Below are 24,290 nucleotides of genomic sequence, written 5' to 3'. Positions count from 1 at the left end.
TTTTTTTTTGCGGATCCATTGTAATAATGCCTAAAACGGACAAGAATAGGACATGTTCTATTTTTTTTGCGGGGCTACAGGCGGACCTACAGATGCGGCTGTCCGCATTTTTTGCGGACCGATTGAAATGAATGGGTCCGCATCCTATCCGCAAAAAAAAAGGAACGGACACAGAAACAAACAGCGTTCGTGTGCATGTAGCCTAATCTTTACATAATTTATTGTGGCCCTCCATAGTACATGAAAGCTTATTTGCATGAAAACTCTGGGGTAAAGCATTTCTGAAGTAGCTATCATTAAGACATTGTAAATAACTGCATTTACTTGGGACCAATTAGGGGATCAACATCTGAGACTGTCTCGGTAGGGCTACCCTTGTCTCAGCTGGACAAGCATTAGAGGAACTATAACAATTTCAGTCCTTACTAACATTCCCAGCTGGTTTCTGAAAGGTGAAAGCAAACTATTTTCCCTGCCTGGTTATAAGCTTTTGACAAACCTATTAAGACTTGCTGAAGTCTACTTTTTTATAGAAACTGGGGGACATTTATCAAAGGGTTATCGCTGCTTTTCGAAAGTAATATTAAAAGGGGTAGAGCCTATTGTGGCCCACTGGATTTACTATAACATATGCCAGAAACTGACGTAGCTCAAGTCTATGCAAGACCTGGCTGTCGTAGACTTGAGTTTATGGCACGCGGAGTGCCAGAGATGCACTTAAATAACTAAGCAGCATGTGCTTCTTAATAAATTAGGTGCATCTTACTTCTTTTGCATAGTGGAAATAGGTGGATACATTTCCCTCTATGTTTTGTTATTTATAGCTCAAAATTATATTTCTTTACAAGTCCATTGTTTTTTCTTGTTCCACAAAATTTCGCAATGGAAAGGAAAATGACCCTGACAATCTTGTATTTTTACGCATGTATTCCTAGTGAAATGATTAAACAAAAGTAAAAAAAATAAAATGCTTCGAAAAAATATTTAAAAAGTTTTTGAAAATCATAATTAGCTACATTTCAGAGCCAGAGATGAATTGCCAATTCACTTTAATAGTCTAGCCAAGAGACTTTAAATCCTGATATGCAGATCCACATTTCTGTGAGACATATATTTCTGTAATAAGAAATTCTTCCATCACCGAAGCACTAAATATATTTTTCTTATGTTCTCTAATCAGAGCAATGAAAAATAAATGAAATTAGCATTTGGTGCAGCCATCCTTTCCCTTTAAAAGCACTTCAAGAAAATCAGTTGATAGATTATTCTAAGGCTGGTTTCACACGGGCGTTGCGGGTGCGTTGCGGGAAAAGATGCTGGTGCGTTGCAAAAACATGCGTGATTTTTCCCCATGAGTGCAAAGCGTTTTAATGCATTTTGCACGCGCGTGAGAAAAATCGGCATGTTTGGTACCCAGACCCGAACCTGAACTTCTACACAGAAGAATTTCTTCTGTTACGCGAACAATATTAGGACATGTTCTATCTTTGAACGGAACGTAAAAACGGAAATACGGAAACGGAAGGCATACGGAGTACCTTCCTTTTTTTTTTGCGGATCCATTGAAATGAATGGTTCTGCATACGGTCCGTATATGGAACGCAAAAGAACTAAACGAAAACTATAAAAAAAGTTTGTGTGCAAGAGGCCTAAAACTGAGAAATGCACACATGTTCATAAACCACCTTGCAGCCACTTGAAATGTTCCTGCAGTTTTATAGTTTTCAGTTTGGAGAACAGTTCAGTTTGTTACTTATACATTCTCAGTACCACCATTTTTTTAAAGTGACAGCTGGTCACAGAGTCTTTGACACAAAAAGATTCTGTAAAAGCAGCAACGGAAATGTCACTCATCAACAATGCTGCAAAATACTGTGAGAATCCATCTGTGCCCAAATTTCTATACCAGCCTACAACAATTTTGCACTTGGTTACTGATTCTTTTTTCAAGTACCTTTTCTTTATGAATAAAATGAGGTCATGTATGACTTTTTTTCTTTTTGTATTGTAAGACACAAAATGATTCTTTTTTATGTTAACCTATCTCATATTGTAATCAACACTGTGAGAAATTTCTAAATAATTATTTTTTATGTTTTTGACATTATCTATCTGCAGCAAGAAATTATCCTTACTGCTCTGTCTACATAAGTAGGTAAAAGGACCAAAACATGTGCATTAGTGTGTGTTTCAGGAGTATGCAGAAAATCCTACATTATGACAAATGCCATTGGCAAACTGTATGCTGTAAATTTTAAAGGTTCCATCTGTGATCTTCATATTGATAGCCAATCCTCAAAATAGGTCATCAATCTGAGATTGACAAGAGCCCTACTCCCAAGCCCTCCATCAATCAGCTGTATAAAGAAGCTGTAGTGCTCCATGAGCACTAAAGCCTCTTCCTACGCCATTGACGTCACATGGCTCAAGTGCAGCTCAGTCCCATTCAAGTGAATTGGCTGAGCTGAGATACCAAGCATAGCCACTATTAAATGGATGGCGCTTGGAAAGCTGCATGGAGGTAGCTTTGGTGAACACCGCGACTTTCCCAAACAGCTGATCTGCAGGTGTGCAAGCAGTCGAACAGCTGCAAATCTCATATTGATGACCTATACTGAGGCTAGGCCATCAATATAAAAATCCAGGAAAACCCCTTTAACCTGTTGCGGACACATGACGTACCGGTACGCCATGATGTCCCGGTACTTAAGGACACATGACGTACTGGTACGTCATGTGTAGTTCTGGTCACCGCCGCCCGGCGGGCGGTGATCGGAACAAGGTGCCTGCTCAAATCATTGAGCAGGCACCCTAGGACAATGCGCAGGGGGGGTCCCGTGACCCCCCCCCCCCCGTGTCGGCGATCGGTCAATTCAGACCGGATTTTACTGGAGTTGCGGAGGGCGGTCAGAGGTGCCATCGGCTCCCCGTGCAGCCGTAAGGGGGACCCAATGGCAAGGAAGGCAGTGCGATGCCTTCCTTAGGCATCGGCGCTGCCTTCTGGTGATGATCCTGTAAGATCCAGCCCCCTGGATTTCACAGGCAGGAAGCTGTATGAGTAATACACACTGTATTGCTCATACAGCCAATGCATTCCAATACAGAAGTATTGGATTGCATTGTAAAGGGGATTAGACCCCCAAAAGTTGAAGTACCAAAGTGGGACAAAAAAATAAAGTGGAAAAAAGTTGAAAAAATAAAGTTTTCCCCCAAAAAAAGTTTCACGTAAAAATAAACAAAAATGTCATTTTCCCCAAATAAAGTAAAAACAAATTGGTAAAAAATTGAGAAGTTGACATATTAGGTATCGCCACGTCTGTATCGACCAGCTCTATAAACATGACCTAACCCCTCTGATGAACACAGTGAAAAATAAAAAACTGTGCTAAAAAAACTATTTTTTTGTCACCTTACATCACAAAAAATACAACAGAGAGCGTTCAAAAAGGCGTATACCCACCAAATAGTACCAATCTAACCGTCACCTCATCCCGCAAAAAATTAGCCCCTACCTGAGACAATTGCCCAAAAAATAAAAAAAACTATGGCTCAGCATATGGAGACACTAAAACATCATTTTTTTTGTTTTAAAAAAGCTGCTATTGTGTAAAACTTAAGTAAATAAAAAAAAGTATACATATTAGGTATCACCACGTCCGGTAATAACCTGCTCTATAAAATTATCACATGACCTAACCCCTCAGATGAACACCGTAAAAAAAAAAAAACTGTGTAAAAAAGGCAATTTTTTGTCACCTTACTTCACAAAAAGTGTAATGGCAAGAGATCAAAAAGTCATACGCACCCCAAAATAGTGCCAATAAAACCGTCATATCATCCCGCAAAAATCATACCCTACCCAGGATAATCGCCCAAAAACTGAAAAAACAATGGCTCTTAGACTATGGAAACACAAAAACATGATATATTTTTTTTCCAAAAATGAAATCATCGTGTAAAACTTACATAAATAAAAAAAAGTATGCATATTAGGTATCGCCTCATCCGTAATAACCTGCTCTGTAAAAATATCACATGACCTAACCCCTCAGGTGAATACTGTAAAAAAAAAAAATTAGAAAAAAAGCTATTTTTTGTCACCTTACATCACATATGTGTAATAGCAAGCAATCAAATAGTCATACGCACATGAAAATAGTGCCAATCAAAAATCATACCCTACCCAAGATAATCGCCCAAAAACTGAAAAAACTGGTGAGACACTAAAACATGATTTTTTTTGTTTCAGAAATGAAATCATTGTTTAAAACTTACATAAATAAAAAAATTGTATACATATTAGGTATCGCCGCATCTGTGACAACCTGGTCTATAAAAATACCACATGATCTAACCTGTCAAAAGAATGTTATAAATAAAGAAATAATAAAACGGTGCCAAAACAGCTATTTCTTGTTACCTTGCCTCACAAAAAGTGTAATATAGAGCAACCAAAAATCATATGTACCCTAAACTAGTACCAACAAAACTGACACCCTTTCCTGTACTTTCTAAAATGGGGTCACTTTTTTGGAGTTTCTACTCTAGGGGTGCATCAGGGGAACTTCAAATGGGACATAGTTTCAAAAAAACAGTCCAGCAAATCTGCCTTCCAAAAACCGTATGGCATTCCTTTCCTTTTGCGCCCTGCCGTGTGCCTGTACAGCAGTTTACGACCACATATGGGGTGTTTCTGTAAACTACAAATAAATAATGAGTTTTGTTTGGCTGTTAACCCTTGCTTTGTAACTGAATTTTTTTTATTAAAATGGAAAATCTGCCAAAAAAGTGAAATTTTTAAATTGTATCTCTATTTTCCATTAATTCTTGTGGAACAACTAAAGGGTTAACAAAGTTTGTAAAATCAGTTTTGAATACCTTGATGGGTTTAGTTTCTAAAATTGGGTCACTTTTTGGGGTGGTTTCTATTATGTAAGCCTCAAAAAGTGACTTCAGACCTGAACTGGTCCTTAAAAAGTGGGGTTTAATTTTTGGAGGTATTACTATGTATTATAGAAATAGAGAAATTGGAACTTGGAAATTTGCAAAATTTGCAAAATTTTGGGTAAATTTTGGGTAAATTTCGATTTTTTTTAAAATAAAAATGATTTTTTTAAAACTAAATTTTTACCAGTGTCATGAAGTACAATATGTGACGAAAAAACATTCTCAGAAGGGCCTGGATAAGCCAAAGCGTTTTAAAGTTATCACCACATAAAGTGACACTGGTCAGATTAGCAAAAAATGGCTTGGTCCTTAAGGTGAAAATGAGCCCGGTCCCTAAGGGGTTTATTGTAAGATTAACTGTTACTTTAGTTCAGAGTCAGTTTAAGATACATAGATTCCAAAAACCTGCAGGGGTCTGCTATGATCATAGTTGACTGGGAAAAAAAATAATCCATTTAGCACTGTCTAGTACTTCTATGTGTAAATTGCCATTTATATCATATTTGGAGAACTTTTGGCAACATGTCTTTAACCATAGTGGTAGAAAATATAGGGAGACATAACAACTACTACAAGGGTGCAACAAGTAATCATAAGGGCCTATAGCAAAACTTGGTTTGAGCCCTCAATTTGTGTTGACCACTTCCATTAGCAAGGTCAGAAAATCTTATGATTGGCCTATCTAAAGCACAGGGATATTACACACGGTGATGTCACAGTACAGGTATTATGTACATGATGATGTCAGTCATGTCACCATACAAGAATAAAGTACACAATGATGTCATAGTACAGGGATAGTGAACACAGTGATATAATGATAGCACAATAGTGTACACAATGATGTCACTGTGCCAGGAATAGTGCACATAGAGATGTAATGGTGATGTCACAGAACAGAGATATTCTATTCTACTGATATTACTGTGAAGGAATTATAAAAACAGAGATGTCACAGGCATAAAGCACACCACAAGTGCACAGTACAAAAACAGCACAAAAATATTACCATGTACCTGTTTCCTTCTAGCAGAGTGAAAAAAAACCTATAATGATGCACACAGAATGCACAGTACAAAAATAATAGAATGATGTCACAACACAGAAATAATACAAATAAGGGTAAATCCTAGATTAGGAATAATGGATACAGCAGGGGTAACGTTAGAGCTCTGTAGTACAACTTAGAATGGGGTTGCATGTAGCTTGTCTTGGCAGTTTACATATATGTTATCACTAACTGCACCACATTTATCAGTGGATATGGATCATCTTAATTGTCTGGCCCCATAGCAGCTCCTGTGCCTGCTACTCTGGTAGTTATGCCTATGAACCAAGCTTTGTGCTTCTTTTCACATTGTGCTATATCTCTACAGAGGAATTAACTCTAATGCTAATTTAACTCTATTAGTCACGAACTATGAAATAAGAGTATTAAACATTCACAAATGAGACATTGTTTGGTGGGCTTGGCATCACACAGAGCTTCTCACAGCTTGTTTAAAATCTCTAAGGGGAACATTGGTCATAAATAACCTTATACATATTTCATCCAGTTGCCAATCCTGGCACTGAATACATTACTGAGAAATGGCAGTTTAACAAATATTAGATCAATTTAACATTTCTGTCACTATTTGCAATCATTTTTGATAAATGACTCCAATGACAATGATTAAAAGGGTAGCATCGCTTTACTGACCTTTAATACACTCTGTGTCAAAAATACCTAATTTAAAATTATAGTAGCTGGTATTTGTATAATTGCTCGATCTCTTGCATTGTTCTGGTTTTTTTTTTGTGTACCATTGTGTGTTTTGTAGGTTTTGGAAATTAGTTTGGCATAGTTTAGACTTTTAGTCATTAAGCAATAAGATTTAGACTCTCTTTGCAAAAAATAAAACGTCATGCCCAAAATGATCCAACCATGAAGTAGACATATGGGGAATGTAAATTAATTACTATTTTTGGAGGTATTACTATGTATTATAGAAATATAGAAATTGGAACTTGGACATTTGCAAAATGTGCAAAATTTTGGGTAAATTTGGATTTTTTTTATAAATAAAAATGATTTTTTTAAACTAAATTTTACCAGTGTCATGAAGTACAATATGTGACCATTAATACACTCTGTGTCAAAAATACCTCATTTAAAATTATAGTAGCTGGTATTTGTATAATTGCTCTATCTCTTGCATTGTTCTGTTTTTTTTTAGTGTACCATTGTGTGTTTTGTAGGTTTTGGAAATTAGTTTGGCATAGTTTAGACTTTTAGTCATTAAGCAATAAGATTTAGACTCTCTTTGCATCATGTTTGATTCATAGAGTTCAGATATGCAATAAAAAATAAAAAAAACACAAAAGATTAAATGAAATAGTATGCACTTTTAGAAATAAATGTAACATTTTATGGTATTCAATTTATTTACAGTTCTAAAGTAAGGTTTTTTTCATAGTTTTTTCTCCTTTAACTTCATGAATTTATTTAGTGATGCCTATACCTGGCTGCATTTCTGTAGTTTGAGTTAACTGTACGTATGTACTGACCTTTAGGTGGGGCTAAGAGGGGCCAGGAGTGTAGAAAACACAGTTTTTGAACAAAGAGCTCAGCTCCATTGAAGACATCATCAGGGTAAGATGTCTTGCTACCATCACCTCCCTTTGCATAATATGGGCGTCGACTGAAAGCCATATCGGGCACTGTTTGATAAGGCCTGCCCATTTGTCTGCACGACTCTCGGTGACTGTTACTTTACTTTATCTTTTTATATCTTTGTGTGGATATATATATATATATATATATATATATATATACATAATAAAGACAAAATGGGAGGCAGATTTGAAATGGCCGGGTGCACGCTCTAGGGAATAAAGCTTGCCCGAAATATAATGTGCAAAAAAGAGCAGCACTCCATGTAACATGCTATATGTCCACAGATTTTAAAACTCGATTGAATAATCATTGTAACACAATTAGGAACAAACGTCTTGACCTACCGGTCTCTAAACATTTTTTTGAACAGAAACATCAAGAAAGAGACTAAAAATGTTGGGTCATAGATCATGTACCCATGCCCAGGAGAGGGGGCAATAGAATAAATGTACTTAAAAAGAAGGAATTACAATGGATCTTCATACTCAACACATTGAAACCAAATGGTCTCAAAGTGGACTATAAGGTTGTGAACATGTAGGGAGGGTGGCTTGCCCTGTAATCCCCTGTGTTTTGGAATCCCAAGGCAAAGTGTGCTAGGTAGTATATGTCTGTTTGGGACAAACTAATAATTTATTTTATTTTTCTCTATATAATTATACATTTTTGTTTCTTCTTTTTCTCACAGATATTCATACACAAGTTTCGCTGAGATAAAGTGACATGATGTTCGATCTGATAAACATTCACTTGGTGTTGGCGCATACCCGGTTATTGTCAATAATTTCCTTTTGTGAAAAATAGTTGTATGTATCCGGATTGCAATATAGAGTTATAGACGGTTCTGTTTATATGGTGTGTATTAGCATGGATGTAATGGAGGAGATCCCTCCTCGACTGTACTTTGGATCCGGAGGATTATGGGGATAGATATGGCATTCAGTTGTCGAGGTCTGCCCCCCTTTTTCGTTCCGTATGTCGGAGACAGCATACACTTGACAGTGAACAGCTAGTTCCGACAGTGGTCCGTGTATAGAACGGTCGAAGTGTATGTATGATATGAATTACATCGGCCTATAGGTTACTGCTGAGATGTATTGTTGCCTGAGCGCTTTTGCTGTAACAAGTGTGGGCACAGACCTTAATTAACATGGCCACCGAATTCAAGAACCAATCTGCGCATACTGTGAAGCTCGGCATCGTCATAATGACGTGGAGGATACGTATGCATTCCGGAGCATGCTCAATAAGAGTTTCAGTACGCTAGGGTCTCCATTGCTGCTTGAACAGGATCACGCCTCACCCTGTCAGTGAGTTCATGTGTAGATTGCCTGTTACTTAACTTCAGAAAACAGTAATTAATAGCAGTTGGCACTTTTGGTTTTTAAACCATTGAAAACTAATACACACAAGCACCGCAAGTAAAGAAAGTCCAGACGGCACTACACCCCTTTATGAGTCGCTGAGTGATACAATATTGCTGCCCTCAGTGTAAATCGGGTATAAAATAATAATATAGGCTGGCTCACAGTATTTTTGCATCAAATGCAATATTTATTATTATAAAATACAACTACGTATAGGTCAACATATCAGCATAAATACATACATGTGTATATTGTATAAATATAAACAGTGCGGAGCTCACGCACTAACTTATACAAACTGGAGTACTCCTAAAATAAATGAGACCTTATGGCTATACTGGACCTGCAAACTTTCAATTGGGACCACAGAAAATGTCCTTGGACTATATACCAATGTGCCAGTTCGTTCGAACCAAGTGGGTTCAAAAGTTATCCTTATGTTGGTAAGCTCTATGTTTTGGTACCTTTTGACGGTGATGGTAATACTGCCTTACGGATTGCAGCGTTCGCTTTTTCTCCACTCTATGAGCGGGCTTCCGACTCGTTCTCTCGGCGTCCCACGTGACCAGCTGGATGGCAAGTCGCTGGTTAGTGACGTAGGTGATTGGAGCCGGAGGGTTGGCGGAAGTTGATGCAGCTGAGATGTCACTTGCTTGGGCCCGTCAGGTTACCGGAGCTTAGTGTAGCAGAGTTTACTCAGTAGTTTAACTCTGTTCTATGGCGTTGATATGTAAGCGGACAAATAGATGATAGCATAGAATTTCTTTCAATAGTGGAAAAAGTCCTTTTGTTTAGCAGGATAAAAACCGCACCAGTAGCCTTGGTCTAATACACACTAAATCGGGTATAAGACGACAATACGGTGGAGACTGCTTTCCAATAGCGAATATCAATGTATAATCGAGAAAATTGAAAAAAATCTGCGGCACTCACCAAATGCAGATTTTCAACATATCATCACTTTTATTGTGACAATAGGTGCATGCTTTTACAGGGCTGGGGCGGACAAGCCTTTCACAGAAATCAAAAACCGCTTAGGCAGCGACGGCCGTTTCGCACGGTGTGTGCTTCTTCCGGCTACCTGAATGACGTGCACAGGTGTGCCAGCCCATTTAAAGAGGAGCGTGAGAATTCACCCTATCTGGGGTGACTAGGTCTCAATCGCAATTAAAGGCAACACCTGTGTACGTGTGCAACTGAAAGTTAATCAAAAGCAATCAGTACATTTAAATGAATACATTAAGGTCATTCCGATCGTTCAGACCTAGGGGTTCCATGGCATCTGTGTGGATTATCCATCTCACTTCTTTCTGTAACAGGAGGCGATGTCTGTCGCCTCCTTGTTTCAGATGTGGGACCACCTCAATTCCAGCAAAACCTAGGCATTTTTTGTTACCCCCATATTTCTGCCACACATGGTCTATTAAGCGTAGGCAGCCCTTCTTAGTCTTGATGGAATTGAGGTGTTCACGGAATCTCTCCATCATAGGTCTTATTGTTTTTCCTATATAAAATGACCTACATTCACATTTGACTACTTACACAACGTATGTGGTTTTACATGTATTGTAAAATTGCTTCATTCTGTGTGATACTTCTCCTATGGACAAAATTCTGTACCGGAGCATGTGATCACAGAAGGAGCAATTGCCGCAGCGGTGTTTCCCTAACGCTGGGTTCACACCTGAGCGTTTCTGAGACGTGCGTTTTACAGCGCGTTTAACGCGCGTTTTTAGGTGTGAAATTCCATGTGTGTTGGTAGAGTGTGTGGTTTGTAGTCATCATGGAATGCTATAGACGGCGACGTGTTGCGGCACTTGTTGCAGCTATCCACCTGGAACGCTTGAGGAGAAGGCGGGACAGCAGGCGACGTTTCTGGGTCCATCCTGTGATTGCGAATAGACAGGAGAGGGGCCAGTTCTGGGCACTGTAAGCCAACCTCCGTGCCCATGAGGACAGGTTTTTGGACTACACCAGGATGTCCATCCACAGGTTAGTACGTATACGTGGTTGCAATGTTTTTGCAATGGTTAAGCTAAGTGTTTTGTGCTTTTTGTATAGTTAACCATGAACATTTTTTTGTTTCCCAGCTTTGACGAGCTCCTGGTTCTGTTGTCTCCTCATTTGCAGCGTCAGGACACCTTCATGCGGGACTGCATCCCACCAGTGGAAAGACTGGTCATTACTTTGCGGTAAGTAGCCTATTATTGTGGCCATTTAAACCATTTGCAGTGTGTTGTGCCATGATCTGAGTTTCGCCCTGTTTCTCTTGCTGTTTGTGACGTATGAGTGTTTGTGCGGGGGGTATGTGATGTGTATGTTGTCAACGTGTGGCATAGATATCCCATACATGCATCATGTATCCACATTTGGCCATGTTTTACCCCTCACTTTCCAAAAATAGTCCAAACAGTTGTTTCAATTTTTTTAACTTTGGTGAATGTATTCACATCATACATTTCCAAATAAAATGTGTTTAAACTGTTTTACAAACAAAGGAGCAATGTAGTATAAATAACATCAAAATATTACAAGCATTTTTCTATATAAGTGCCCTTTTTGGCTACCAAACCCTTGAGCCGGAGAATTTCCCTCTTCTAAGTTTCTCAAAGGGTTTCATATTGCGGCCCTGAAAACTCTGCCTCGGGATCCCGCCGTGTCTCTCTGGCTCCGCGAGACTGATTGGCGGGTGGCATTTCAGTGGTGGTGATGGTGGAGGTGCTTGGGCCCGTGCTTGAAGAGGGATATGGGTATGATGTGTGTTGTGTCTGCCATGTCTCAAGAGGGTGTTGTATGTTACTTTGTGTGTATGTGTGTGCTGGGTATGTGTGAGGGTGTTGTTGTGCATGTTGGGGATGTAGTGGGCCATATTGTGGGCAATATTGTGGCCCATATTGTTGCCCATATTGTGCTGGCTGCTGTGGTGGCTGCTGTGGGGGCTGCTGTGGGGGCTGCTGTGGGGGCTGCTGTGGGGCACTGCTAGACGTTGCTAGCTCATAAAGGAGGCAATACTTATCAATGGTGTTGGTCACCTCCTCCCTTACTTTTGTGACCAGATGTCTCGGCACATGTAGCATTTTCTCCTCTAGACTGAGGAGAAAATATGCATCGCTGCTAAGTTTTGGCACAGGATGTGCCAGGGCATCCAGGCAGCCGATTAGCCTGTCCTCCTGCCTCTCAGGTTCTCCTCCTTTTATGTCGGGGCTGCCGACTTGCCTCTGGTACGGCTTGGACAGTCTGCATGGGGCTGACGAAAGTCGGAGTGTGGGGGGGGGGGGGGGGCTGGAGGACTCATTGGCCCCATAGATGGTCCGGGCTCACTGTCGATGATTGTGCCCTCGTCCTCTTCCTCATCAGCTTGCGCCTGGCTGTGTTCCCAGCTACTATCGGTGCTGTGAAGTGGAAAATATAGGTAAGTATGTTCCCCATATGAAATTGAATGTATGTAATGTCATACCACATCCTCTCCTCAATGTGTATGCCCTTGACTCACCTCCGCATTTCGGTGCACGGTATCAAAAATGACATTTGGGCTGCATGCACATAACTGGAGCGTGCGCCTGGGGACGATCCGCTCCTCTGCTCCTTTTGTTTGCGGCGATGGCGGATAAAGGCGTCTTTCAGGCTTTTCCATTTGCCTTTGATAGTGTTGACTATGAAAAACGAAATAAAAAGCATCCGTTCATGTCTCTTTATTTTCTTACATTTGTTTCAGGTATTTAGCTACCGGACAGTCATTGGCCAGTCTACACTTCGCCTTTCTCATTGGGAAGTCCACAGCCAGTATGATCATCCCGTGAAACCTGCGTGGCAATTTGGGACGTCCTTCATCCTGCTGTGATGGCCCAACCACAGAAGGAGGACTGGCTGCAAATTGCGGATCAGTTTTTAGAATCCTGCAATTTCCCAAACTGTGTCGGCGCAATAGACGGCAAACACATCCGCTTTCAGAAGCCCATAAGGAGCGGGAGTCAATTTTTTAATTATAAAAAATATTTTTCATTTGTTCTTTTTGCGGTGTGTGATGCAAACTATTGCTTCAGATACATTGATGTGGGGTCCTACGGCAGCAGCTCAGACTCAGCTGTTTCGGGCATTCTGCCTTTGGGCAAATGCTCAATAATAATGAGCTGGACCTCCCGGGGAACACCACACTGCCTGGGACCACTTTTCCGGCTATGCCCTTTGTTTTTGTGGCGGACGAGGCCTTTGCGCTGGGGGAGCATCTGATGAGGCCGTACTCCAGCCGGGGACTCTCCATTGCAAGGCGGGTATTTAATTACCGGCTGACAAGGGCACGCAGGGTGGTGGAGTGCGCCTTCGGGATTTTAGCTAACAAATGGCGCTTTCTCCATTCTCCCATTTATTTAAAATTGGAGACCGCTATCTCGGCCGTGAAGGCAGCGTGTGCTCTGCATAATTTTGTCCGTCTACGGGATGGCTTTAATTTAGAAGATTCCCTCAGCCATTCCTTTGAGAGTCATAATCAGAGCGGTGTGCGTGGGACCCGGCACGGTGCAGCTGTCCGGGACCACTTCAACGCATATTTTTTGACACCACATGGGGCGTTACCCTGGCAATTGGAAGCCATCTAAGTTTATGTTCATTTATATTTTTTGTCAGAAAAGAGTGTTTAGATATTATTTGATGTTCAAATTTGGTTGATTATTACTAGGGCTAAATGAAAAATTTGGAAACGATCTTTTGTGCATTTGTTTTTTTTTAACCTATATAGTGCCCCTTGAGGATGCCCCTATAGTGGCCATCAATAGTCGCCCATTAACAAGGGTTTAGAAATATGGGCGAAATCATGTGTCCCATTTAAGTGGCCAATACTCGGCCAGTAGAATATAAGCCAAGGAGGGTGAAATAACGGATCCCATCAAGGTGCCCAATACTGGCACGTTACAAACCGAAGCACCTAACATATGCCTTGCCACCCATAGCCCACAAACAGTCTAATTCTAAAAAGTACACAATATCAATAACAACTTAGGATTCAAATCCCTCAACCCAAACTTAGGCCTACATTTCAAAATGCCACTACATTTGCGGATTGAAAGAGTGTAATGTACGGGAGAGTAATACCCCGTCACTACAGAAGGGTCACTTGGGTATTGTCGTTCCCCCTGTATTTAAGGGGAGGTTGGTATAGAATATCTTGTCAATGTACTGCTATGTATTTTCCTGTTACTGTGAAACGTGCATGTGCAGGCCGGCTAGGGTGTAGTTCCAGCTCTGAGTCACTAGAGGGAGCTAGGGAACCCTAGGATATATAAGGCCCAGTCAGGAAGTAGTAGCAGGAGTACAGACAGTGGGAGCAGAGGTCAGAAATGATCCTGTGTCTGAGAGAAGGCCAGGCTATGGGCCTGTGAGAGCATAGCAGGCCTGAAGCCTGCCGACTAGGAGAGGGTAGTAAAGGCCCTGTAACCGGGTTCCGGATCCAAGGAGAAGGTTCCCCTCCTGAGTCATCATCCGGTTAGCTGAAGACAGCATAAGCAAGTCACCAACCAAGACACAGATGACCACAGAGGCCGATCAGATAAAGCAAGAGGTACTCAAGATAACAGAGGAGGTACTAGATAAGGACAGCTTCAAGGGTACGCCAGATAAAGGGCATTAGACCTTGGAGAGAAAGTCACATGTGTCAGGACCAGTCAGGAATAGTGTGCAAGCCGCCTGTACTGCATCTCCTGCAATCAACACTCTGTATTATACATTGCTAAGACCGGCCATTCTGTAATTCCCAAGAACCACCTGTATCTTTATGGAAAACCAACCGTCTTTCATGGAACTGTGCTCTACCTGTGTCCATGTATTATCCTGACTGATATTCAGTAAAAGTTCCAGTTTTTGTTGGCTATCCTGTGCTTGCTTCATTCTTTACCATACCCTACACGGCGTGTCACCGTTTAATTGACACTGGCGTCACGAACTTTTAATACCTGCCTGTTCCAGTATTTGACCAAAATTGAAGACGACAGTGGATCCCAGGTTAGTGGTCAATCTGCACTACAAAGCCCAGCATACACTACTGACCCCCTGGGACACTGCATCGCTCTTTTTGGCGTCACGAACAGGATCCGCATACTTCTACAGTGCAGAGAAGTGTGAACTGTGTGCTTTAACTATTCCACCACCGTATTGCGAAGACTGTAACCTTTATTTCTAAATCTGTGGATTACAATTGTGCCTGGGAGGAATCAGAGACGCTGTACTGTGTTGCGCTACCCCCAGAGAGAAAATCGCATTTGTGGAGAGTGTTTTATTGGACTTTTCATCATCCTGCTTGCTGTCAGTGAATTGCGGCATCAGGACACTTAAAATGGCCGCCGACGCCATGAGGCTTTTTACTGCGCCATCAGGATGTGCAGAGGCGCGAATATTTGGCGCCGAAACCTTCCAAGAAGAAGGAGGAGACGATTGCCCTGGAGCGCCACCCACCTTGAGGAGTGACGACATGGCTGATTGCTTTGAAGAGTTACGCCTGGGAGGCGGGGCTCAGATGGAGATAGACTGGCCCAGTGCGTGGGAGGAGTCAGTGTCGACTCTGCACCCAGTGAGTGAAGAGATGGCGTATGCGGAAGAGCCGGAGTTCGATACCACGTGCACCGAGGCCTCGTGCGAGTGGGGCGCCACTCCTCCGGACTTTCCTGAGTTGGGGCCGTGGGACCCTCTAGCCTGGACGGCCACCCCCTGGGCCCAGGCCATGGACTTAAGTATCACTCGTCCTCAGTCCCCACCGATCCGTCGCCGGCACGCAGAATGGCCGGCTATTATGGAAGAATTGAGAGCCGCGGTGGCTAAAAAGAACACCAGCCGGAAAAAGCGGTTTGAAGAAATGGCCAAGTCCATACAAGGAGACTCCTTTCCGGGTAAGCCCCAGCTAGAAAGGCGCCGCGGGATCGTGGTGTCCTTTGACAAAGAAAAAGGCTACGGGTTTATCCAGGAGTTGGGAACTGGCCGGGACTTTTATGTAAACCGGCGATCGGTGAAGCGGCACTACCTCCCGGAGCATCTCCATAATTTAACTGTGGGAGAGATCATGGAGTACACCCCCGCCGAAAGTCTACGGGGCCCCTACGCTACCGCAGTCACTCGCCCGAAGGCGCCGGCTGAAATCTGGGACCCTGAGAAAGAGGGGACAGATCCGGTTGAGACGGAGGGAGTGCAAGTGGAACCGGCCCGAACCACCCATCTGCAAAGCCAGGCTTACCTCAGTCCCAACGTTTTCTGGGAGCCCATCGTGCTGCAGGGGCTGGAGGAACGATATCCCCCTCCGGAGGCGGTGAGACGTGAGGAAGAGAAGGAGCGGCAGGACAGCTGCCGGCGGGCAGAGGAATGTGCTGAGGCCCGGCGTCAAACAGCAGCTGCCACCGTTACCCCAGAGGCCACTGTCCCTGAACCTCCGGTAGCTCCGACCACCTGCACCAAAGCTGACCTAGAGGCCCAACGCAAGAGGGTGTATTGGGTGGCGGACCTTGGGTGCGCAGGAGGCGTGCGGTGGTTCCCGTTTCCGAGGACGGAGGCCGAAATGGAGGCCATGAAAGACAAGCCTCCCCCTCTAAAGATTGTAAGAGGAGATGGTTTCCAGATGTGGCCGGCCTTGCCAGAACAATTGCTGCAGGTTCCGTACATCGACTCGTCATCCGAGGAAGAATATGACACTCGCTTGTGAGTACTCCTGCCCTCATGTCCATCTCCTTAATGGCCGTTTTGTCCCTCCAGTTGGCAGAGCTGGTGAAGCTCGCTGCCAGTTATACACGGCCGGTGGCATCCTAACTGAATAATGTGCCACTTTATACCACTGCTTCCAGCTGCCCTTGTTATGTTTGGGACATCCGGTTTGCTGCTATAATCCCAGTTGTGCCTTAGTTTGCACTGTTTTCCCTTTTTACCCCCATTTCAGGTTGAAAAGACATTTTTATGTCAGCACTATTTTAAAGGGTAAGCAGGACTTGCCAGGATAACATGGCCCTGGTATTGTCAGAGTCCTGTATTGTCATTTTATATATGTGCTGCTGACTGTATTTAGTAACCGGTTTTTTATTCACGCCTATGTGCCCAGAGATGGACTTCCTATGTGCGAGCCTCTGAGAGGTTAATTTTATTATGGACTTATTTATTGTCAAGGACTATCCTGGTTCTTTAAATATCCGCTGTGCCAGGTCAGCGCCCCCGTTCCACTCACTATCCTGTGAAAAAGAGAACGACGCCCCTTGTCACCAGACTTCACCTTTGCCAATTGGGTCTGATATGAGTGTAATTGACATATATGTATGCATGCATGTGTCTGTCTCTATTTCAGGTAATGATTCCAGTTGGGCGGGCCCTGATGGAGTACGAGGTCGTACTCAGCTTAAAGCAGCGGGGTATGTAGTGTACGGGAGAGTAATACCCCGTCACTACAGAAGGGTCACTTGGGTATTGTCGTTCCCCCTGTATTTAAGGGGAGGTTGGTATAGAATATCTTGTCAATGTACTGCTATGTATTTTCCTGTTACTGTGAAACGTGCATGTGCAGGCCGGCTAGGGTGTAGTTCCAGCTCTGAGTCACTAGAGGGAGCTAGGGAACCCTAGGATATATAAGGCCCAGTCAGGAAGTAGTAGCAGGAGAGACAGACAGTGGGAGCAGAGGTCAGAAATGATCCTGTGTCTGAGAGAAGGCCAGGCTATGGGCCTGTGAGAGCAGAGCAGGCCTGAAGCCTGCCGACAAGGAGAGGGTAGTAAAGGCCCTGTAACCGGGTTCCGAATCCAAGGAGAAGGTTCCCCTCCTGAGTCATCATCCGTTTAGCTGAGACAGCATAAGCAAGCCACCAGCCAAGACACAGAATACCACAGAGGCCGATCAGATAAAGCAAGAGGTACTCAAGATAACAGAGGAGGTACTAGATAAGGACAGCTTCAAGGGTACGCCAGATAAAGGGCATTAGACCTTGGAGAGAAAGTCACATGTGTCAGGACCAGTCAGGAATAGTGTGCAAGCCGCCTGTACTGCATCTCCTGCAATCAACACTCTGTATAAAACATTGCTGTGACCGGCCATTCTGTAATCCCAAGAACCACCTGTATTCTTATGGAAAACCAACTGTCTTTCATGGAACTGCGCTTCCAACTGCGTCCATGTATTATACTCACTGATATTCAGTAAAAGTTCCAGTTTTGGTTGGCTATCCTGTGCTTGCTTCGTTCTTCCACAATATCCTACACGGCGTGTCACCGTTTAATTGACACTGGCGTCACGAACTTTTAAATACCTGCCTGTTCCAGCATTCGCCCCGATTTGAAGACGACAGTGGATCCCAGGTTAGTGGTCAATCTGCACTACAAAGCCCAGCATACACTACTGACCCCCTGGGACACTGCAAGAGAGCAGTCTGGCACAAGATAGTGGAACCACTGCAAATTGAACATACTGGCCCATTGCATTGTACCAGAATGTGGGGGAGGGTGAACCAGGACAGTACTAAAAACTAAAGGGGCGAGGGGACACTATTACAACATGTAATGTGCACATCATTCTTTGTAAACTAAGGCCACTGAGTGCCCATATACAAGAACAGGGATGGTGATGCTGCGTCCCTCTAGCTGTTGCTAAAATCCCACTCCATGCATGCCTGCACAGGCTCCAGCAAGTAAAATACAGGCCAGCATTTGTGGAGGTGGCGTTTGACAACAGCTGGAGGGCTGCAGGTAGAGCTGGCCAGGGCTATTACATATAGTTGGTACACCACTGCACACAAGGAGTTTACTTTCACTTTACAACACACATGGAAATACCTTTTCCCTGTTTCACTGTCTTGGTTAAACTGCTCCAATCTGGCCAGATGCTTTTGCCAATATCCTCCCAGGCCTGCTGCCTGCTCCTCCTATTTTTGTAGTTGGCATCCTGTGTGTCATACAGGCAGCGTTTGCCTTGCACCAGCCTGATGAGGTTCTCGGTGTCACTGAGAGACTCCTCCATGCTGGATTCTCTCCAAAACTGTGCTTTGCACCTGGTGTTGGGCCTTTTCCTGCATGTTGCAAAATCCAAGACGCGCGTTCGAACGCGCGTTTTATGTGTCAAAAACGCGCGAAAATCAAGCGTTGCGCGTTCCCATTGAAGTCTATGGGCCAAAACGCACGACAAACGCCCCAAAAAAAGCTCAAGCACTTGTTTGAGCGTCGGGCGTTTTACAGCGCGATCGTACGCGCTGTAAAACGCTCAGGTGTGAACCCAGCGTAAAGGTTTTTTCACACTTAGCCATTGGCTTGGAGACTGTTCACACTTCATGCGGCTGCTCACTAATTGATCCCTGAAGGGTATGCGATTTCCTAAAGGCAATGACGGGTTTCCTGGCTGTAAAGTTATCTAAACATTTCTAACTTTTTAATAGATCCCAGTTGTCATAGATGATTTTTTTGAGTGCATCGGCCATGGGGCTGTATTTAAACACAAATACATATCTGTTGTCTTTTTCAAGTTTTTCTCCCTGATGCAGTAACTCTTTCTGTGTTCTTGTACTCGCCCTAATCAAAGCCGCATCTAACATTCTTAATGGATACTCCCTCTTCACCAAGCGATTTTTTAGTTCTATAGCCTGTCTCATACAGGGAGTGCAGAATTATTAGGCAAGTTGTATTTTTGAGGATTCATTTTATTATTGAACAACAACCATGTTCTCAATGAACCCAAAAAACTCATTAATATCAAAGCTGAATATTTTTGGAAGTAGTTTTTAGTTTGTTTTTAGTTTTAGCTATTTTAGGGGGATATCTGTGTGTGCAGGTGACTATTACTGTGCATAATTATTAGGCAACTTAACAAAAAACAAATATATACCCATTTCAATTATTTATTTTTACCAGTGAAACCAGTATAACATCTCAACATTCACAAATATACATTTCTGACATTCAAAAACAAAACAAAAACAAATCAGTGACCAATATAGCCACCTTTCTTTGCAAGGACACTCAAAAGCCTGCCATCCATGGATTCTGTCAGTGTTTTGATCTGTTCACCATCAACATTGCGTGCAGCAGCAACCACAGCCTCCCAGACACTGTTCAGAGAGGTGTACTGTTTTCCCTCCTTGTAAATCTCACATTTGATGAAGGACCACAGGTTCTCAATGGGGTTCAGATCAGGTGAACAAGGAGGCCATGTCATTAGATTTTCTTCTTTTATACCCTTTCTTGCCAGCCACGCTGTGGAGTACTTGGACGCGTGTGATGGAGCATTGTCCTGCATGAAAATCATGTTTTTCTTGAAGGATGCAGACTTCTTCCTGTACCACTGCTTGAAGAAGGTGTCTTCCAGAAACTGGCAGTAGGACTGGGAGTTGAGCTTGACTCCATCCTCAACCCGAAAAGGCCCCACAAGCTCATCTTTGATGATACCAGCCCAAACCAGTACTCCACCTCCACCTTGCTGGCGTCTGAGCTCTCTGCCCTTTACCAATCCAGCCACGGGCCCATCCATCTGGCCCATCAAGACTCACTCTCATTTCATCAGTCCATAAAACCTTAGAAAAATCAGTCTTGAGATATTTCTTGGCCCAGTCTTGACGTTTCAGCTTGTGTGTCTTGTTCAGTGGTGGTCGTCTTTCAGCCTTTCTTACCTTGGCCATGTCTCTGAGTATTGCACACCTTGTCCTTTTGGGCACTCCAGTGATGTTGCAGCTCTGAAATATGGCCAAACTGGTGGCAAGTGGCATCTTGGCAGCTGCACGCTTGACTTTTCTCAGTTCATGGGCAGTTATTTTGCGCCTTGGTTTTTCCACACGCTTCTTGCGACCCTGTTGACTATTTTGATTGAAACGCTTGATTGTTCGATGATCACGCTTCAGAAGCTTTGCAATTTTAAGAGTGCTGCATCCCTCTGCAAGATATCTCACTATTTTTGACTTTTCTGAGCCTGTCAAGTCCTTCTTTTGACCCATTTTGCCAAAGGAAAGGAAGTTGCCTAATAATTATGCACACCTGATATAGGGTGTTGATGTCATTAGACCACACCCCTTCTCATTACAGAGATGCACATCACCTAATATGCTTAATTGGTAGTAGGCTTTCGAGCCTATACAGCTTGGAGTAAGACAACATGCATAAAGAGGATGATGTGGTCAAAATACTCATTTGCCTAATAATTCTGCACGCAGTGTATAGCCTTCATTGCAACTGTTGATGCGTCTTAATCGCGTGAATTGCCCGTATGGTATGGCCTCCTTCACGCTACGTGGATGGAAACTTTCATGGTGTAGAAGGGAATTCGAAGCCGTAGGTTTTCGAAAACTCTCTGTTATGATCTCACTATCTCGAATAATGACACGAACATCAAGGAATTCCAAAATCTCAACCCCCCCCCCCCCCGAAATTTAAGGTGAAAAACATGTTCATGTCATTCTCGCGATTTAAATATGCCATGAAATCTTCGCATGTTGCTTGACTTCCCCTCCACACCATGAAGGCATCATCCACGTAGCGCAAGAACATCTGGATGTTAGATAGAAAGGGGTTACCTGTGTTGAATACATATTTATTTTTCAGGTTATTAGGAAATATATTGGCAAAGGTACACGACACTGGCGTCCCTATCGCCCTGCCGATACCATTGTTCACCAAACCTGAAAACATTGTTGCTTAGAACAAACAACAGTGCTTCTCCTATAAATTAGACGTATATCTCATCTTTCTCAGTGGATCTCAACATATCTACGACCGCCCCTAATCCCGCTTGCTGGGGAATGCGGGTATATAGGCTTTCTACATCCAATGACACCAGGTTCCAGTCCTCTAGCCACTGGAGATCCTCCAGTGCCAGAAGAAAGTCCTTTGTGTCCTTCAGATATGTGACCGATTACTTCAGGCTGGTCGCAAGAGCCAATTGAGATACTTCGACAAAGGTTTAGTCACCAACCCGATCCCCGCCACGATAGGGCGGCCTGGGGGTCGGGTGGGTGACTTATGTACCTTTGGCAAAAAATACCAAGACGGTTTCCTGGGATGTGTTGGTACAAGTTTGTCTATACTATTATTAGCGAGGAAGCCAATGCTGATATATTTCTGCAACAAATCCTTGAGTTGTCGCTGCAGGGTGGGAACTGGGTCATTATATATTTCCTGATATGTACTTGTGTCCTCAAGCTGTCTAAGGGCCTCTGCCCTATAATACTCACGGGACATCAGAACAATGTTACCCCCCTTGTCGGCAGGTTTGACTATTATGTCAGGGTGGTCATGTAACCATCGTATAGCCTTGAATTCCCCTAAACTTATATTGAAGGGAACTCGAGGGTACAAAAGGGCCCTGGCATCTCGGAGTATCCTTTTGTAAAATGTATCTATGCCACCACCTGCAGGCATAGGGGGGCACCATGCTGACTTAATACCACCCATGAATCTTTCTTGTTTCTCTTTCCCCTCTCCACATTCATCGAGGTCTCTATTAACAAGGATCCCTAAACAGGCAATCTCCGATTCATCGAACATTGTTCTGAACATCTCGCTTTCATCTCCAACCGCTACAGGGATCTTTCACTTTTTATATATGTACTTTTATGATAATGGATTGATATACAGTATTTGAGGAACTGTGTATACCTGGAATGCATATTATGAATAAGTTGTAACACTTGATTAATGGCACAGAGACACTTTATTTATTTTTTGTAATCACAATATAAATGTACTAAATGGTTTAAAATATTTCAATGATCATGTGACACTTTGTTAATGATGTGGGGGTTATCATACTTTAGAAAAAAAATTATGCACCAAACAGGGGTGTTGCTAGGGTCTCAAAAGATCTGGGACCCAAGCCCCAATGCATATGGGCCCTTTCTCTAAGTCGACCAACCGACCCCTAAGTCCGCTATAGCTATACAGCTATACTGCAACACGTACCTCTCACATCCAGTTTCTCCCAGGTGACGTCTCCTCTGATGTAGATCTTCTCTGTCATCATCTTCTCCATTATGTCCGGAAAACTTCTCTCAGCCACACGTCGTCTCTACAGAGTGTGACACGCTGTCATACACAGCACCCACCTTACGCTGCCATGCACTGCGCCCACCTAACGCTGCCATACATTGCACCCACCTGACGCTGCCATACACTACGCCTACCTGACGCTGTCATACACAGCGCCCACCTGACACTACTATATACATATTACATACAGAGCTCTATCACATGCCCATTACACATATAGTTTACTATATACACATTGCACACACAGCTCTGCTACATGTCCATTGCACAGATGGAACAACTGTGTGCACCTTACACACAGAAAACTGTACAATAGACTGGTAACACTGACATAGTCCTGCTTTATACACACCCTCCATACAAAAAAGTACCTCTGCATTCTCCACCAGCACAGTCCTACACCGAGCCTGTGTTCCCCTAACTCCTCCCACACACATGGCTGATCACATGACTGTGACATCACCACAGGTCCTGTAACCACAATCTAGTCTGGAGAGCTGCTCCTGGTGAGAGAGATCCCCGTGACGGGCAGGGCTTCTCGGGAGAAGGGCGGGACTTTATGTGTGCTGGACCTGGCAGCTTCTCATACAGCACTCTCTACGGAGGGGAGGGGGGAGGGAGACAGTGTACACACAGGAGGAGTTACAGAAAATCCATCAGATGACGGATTCTCTGTAAGGCTACTTTCATACTAGAGTTTTGGCTTTCTGTTTCTGAGATCCATCATGAGCTCTCAGAAGCGGTCCAAAACAGATCAGTTTTGCCCTAATGCATTCTGAATGGAAAAGGATCTGCTCAGAATGCATCAGTTTGCCCCCGTTCAGTCTCCATTCCGCTCTGGAGGCGAACACCATAATGTTTTTCTGTCCACCATGTGGATCCGTCCTGGCACACAAGGTAAGTCAATGGGGATGGATCCGTTTTCTCTGACACAATAGAAAACTGATTTGTCCCCCATTGACTTTCAATGGTGTTAATAACAGATCTGTCATGGCTTTAGAAGACATAATACAACCGGATCCATTCATGACCGATGCATACAGTTAACGGACGGATCCACAAAAAACTCTAATGTTAAAGTAGCCTAAACTCACTGAAGCACAGCAGGCTATAGAACAAAAACTAAAAAGATAGATAAATAGAACCAATTGGAGAAATTATTTTCTCCACAAAATAAATAAATTAGTGTGCTTATTTTTATTTTATTTTTTACAAAGGTGTCCATATCCTTTAACCTTTAAAAAAATAAAATAAATTTCAGCTGTGGGGGACATTACAATTGTAGGGGGGGGGGGCACCATAGGAGACGTAATTGTTGCTGGCATCTATGGTCGACATTTCTAATG

The 24,290-nt window shown here is 43.1% G+C and overlaps 2 long non-coding RNA genes across 2 annotated transcripts; one reads left to right on the top strand and one right to left on the bottom strand.

The window, feature by feature from the left end:
* Positions 1-12,277: 12,277 nt before the first annotated feature.
* LOC122933414 lies at positions 12,278-18,887 on the bottom strand. The gene is made up of 3 exons (XR_006388432.1): positions 18,754-18,887; positions 12,467-12,626; positions 12,278-12,365 (listed from the first exon to the last, which is right to left on the bottom strand). It is a non-coding gene; the product is annotated as an uncharacterized LOC122933414 (long non-coding RNA).
* On the top strand, positions 13,741-18,399 carry LOC122933413. Its single transcript, XR_006388431.1, has 3 exons — positions 13,741-14,037; positions 16,259-16,261; positions 18,347-18,399. It is a non-coding gene; the product is annotated as an uncharacterized LOC122933413 (long non-coding RNA).
* Positions 18,888-24,290: the final 5,403 nt, after the last annotated feature.

Source organism: Bufo gargarizans, chromosome 3 (genome assembly GCF_014858855.1).
Source record: "Bufo gargarizans isolate SCDJY-AF-19 chromosome 3, ASM1485885v1, whole genome shotgun sequence".
NCBI classification, from domain to species: Eukaryota; Metazoa; Chordata; class Amphibia; order Anura; family Bufonidae; genus Bufo; species Bufo gargarizans.
This window is presented reverse-complemented; position numbering and strand designations above follow the sequence as displayed.